Below are 3,022 nucleotides of genomic sequence, written 5' to 3' on the forward strand. Positions count from 1 at the left end.
ACTGGGACAACGTCTTGTCCCCGAAGGCTGAGCGGCTCCAGTAAGCCGCATCCACAGCGTACTGGATCCGCTTATGTGACAATGCAGCTCAGCTGACAAGTCTGCCATCTCGTAGGCGTCTCTTTAAGAGGGCCTGGTCGATATATCGCCTTCGTGATCCTTAAGAGAAGCTTCTTGGCCAGGCACAGAAGTGGCGCCTACTTATTGAGCCGTCTTGCCCAACGGCTCGACCAGTTTCCTGCACGTGGCGCTGCATGTCCATGTCGCCTGCCCGCTGGTACAACGTTCTCTTCCGCAGCGAGGCGTGAGATGGCAGCACCTTTCCATGTATTCCCTCTATAGTGGCGGCGCTAAAATTTTATTTAAACAGTGGGGCATAACTAAAACTTGAGTATCTTTAGGCATGAAGCGAAAAACAAGAGACCCACGAATACGAATATGCTTTACGCAGTTGGGTCTATTGTAATCAAGGCTACGCCGTTACATAGAAACAAAAGTCCAACAACGATTCATTCTAGACAGACAGACCGATAATGAACTTTATTAAAGCCCTGAGGCGCGACTCGGAACACCCTTGCGAGGCAGGAGCCTACAGGTAAATTATTCTGTGAACACTCCACTTTCATTATTTTATTACTATATCTTTATTATTGAAAAAGTAAACGAGGGTCAAACATACATTTTTAGATTTCCCGCCGATACCACTGCATATCAACGTAGACGTGCCATCGCGGATGTCAGAATTCTATTGTTCGTATTTTGGTCACACTGACAACAAAATTTCCTGAAATCTGACACCTCAAGTCACTGCCCTCATTACAGGATAATGTATTATCGCGCTCAGTATGAGCTACATCACACAAGCGCGTGGCCGAGCGCCAGTGACGCCAACTAGAATCACTAGAAAAACTTCAGAGTATCGCATCCGTTTTCCGCGCGCCGCCGCCGACGCGATTGGCTTGCTCTCATCACGTGACCTCTCGCCGCCGTATCCCTTCCAAGCGCTTTGGGTGCAGGGGCGTTGAATGCAGAGCGCGGCCGGACATTTAGCAGTACCACGGTCCCTAAAAGGACTTTGTCGCTTTTTTAAACGCGTCATGCAGATGCCAGAGAGTAGCTCACCAGTTACCGAACGTTGCTGGTGAGCTAATCCGGGAATTTCGTATATTTTTGCATTCCGTGTGGGAAACATTAACGTCAAAGAGCGTCGTTGTACGTGGCTGCATAGTTGGCCGCGGAATGAATTCGCCCCCCTCGAAGAACACTCCTTTCTGTAGTAAACTACACAAACTTTGCTGGAAAAGCTCTCATGCAACAGGATAATTCATCTTTTCTGTTCGCTATGTTGAGCGATATTGAAAACTACATACTTCATACCTGTCTATTTGCTCGGCTGTTTATATCTCGATCTGTTGAACAGAATGTGCATGCATTTCGAGTTATAAGCGTGTCACGCACGCGAGCGAAATTGAAGACTTATTAAAATAATAACTGTTTACTGTATACCTTGAAGGCAATTGTCGCAGGATCATTTGCCACTGCGCAGAGCTCAAGCGTGGAACTCTGTTGATAAACTTGGTACAAGGAAATGTTATTAAGCGTATTTTATTTTAAAAAAATGTCACTAATGCTGCATTCCGCCGAGCGTACCCTTACAATACTGTTTAGTGGGTGAGAAATGGTCACAGCAAACAAACAAAAAAATCGGCTTATCCTTCCACGCATTGAAGGAATCGATTTCATGCGAGCCCCAGATCTATATACATACTGTGTTGCAGTAGCATGCGCTATAAAAACATTCGGGATGTGCTATTTCTGATGAAAATAACATAAAGCACTGCTCCGAGGAAGTTTTACCAAGAGTGCATTACGAAAAAAAAAAGTTGAAATTAAAAGCAGTGCAGAAACCGAACCCCAGCTGTTTACGCGCTGGCAACGAAAAAGAAAAAACTTTGCCCGAACACAGCAAAATATTTCCAAATGCACTGCAACGTTGCGAATATTAAGGCGACAAAAAATAGGAAATGAAACAACGGAGTAGTGACGTCAATCATTTTCGATGGCCTATTTTCTACCTATCTGTTAGGAAATGACAACGTATTCGCAAAATAAGATGCACCTTACCTACCGCCAGCCGATTCGCACGTGCGTTCGGCTGCTGGCGTTCCAAACCGAGACAAATACTTCACGCACAACTTCCACTTACCGTACACACACCACTACTATTACAGATAACACCCAGCTGAACAGCAAGCATGGTGCGCAAGTAAGGTATGCGTCAGCGATCAGTCGAAGGACGCAATGCTGTATGTTCGCGATGTTCGATAATGTTCTCGAATGCGCTATGAAGTGAACCTGAACACCGACTGCAAAGCTAGCGCAAACAGTCAACATTCACCAAGTGTCGAAGTAAATGGCATCTCGCACGGTCATTACGCTAATGCAACTATATAGCTCCGGACCTTGTGAATACACCCGGCCGTGAATCGAAAAGATACCGATGAAGCCACGAAGAGAGTTCGCGAGCACATGGCTACATTCGCCGCACGTTTCATTAGCTACACCGCTTACCGCGCAGTCAATTCATGACTGTTGATGATTCGACATCACTTCTGATATCCTTTTGAGGAAACACACACACATATTGAAGTTACGCCGAGCGTAACACGGCATCGTGGCGAAAATACCCGAGATCCCAAGAAAAATCCCTAGATTAAATTTTTAATGTCATCATTCAGCTTAATTCACCTTTAAAAAAGTACAAAGATCGTTCGCTATGTGGCTCAATTCGTGTGAATTTATTAGAAGTAAAAGACGTCATATTAACAGCCACTGAAGGTTTTTTTCTGCATTTTCTGTGGAGTAATTGCAGGTGGAGGGCTTGCAGATGGCGCCATTTGCTACAGAGACAGAGAATTTTCTCAAGTTCACTTTGCCTACTCATTGAAGGCATCGATGTGATTAGATACTTTTTTTATGAAAATTTCATTTATTTTCGCCCAACTCCACTTTAATTTGTAGT

This window comes from Rhipicephalus sanguineus, chromosome 5 (assembly GCF_013339695.2).
Source record: "Rhipicephalus sanguineus isolate Rsan-2018 chromosome 5, BIME_Rsan_1.4, whole genome shotgun sequence".
Taxonomy (NCBI): domain Eukaryota; kingdom Metazoa; phylum Arthropoda; class Arachnida; order Ixodida; family Ixodidae; genus Rhipicephalus; species Rhipicephalus sanguineus.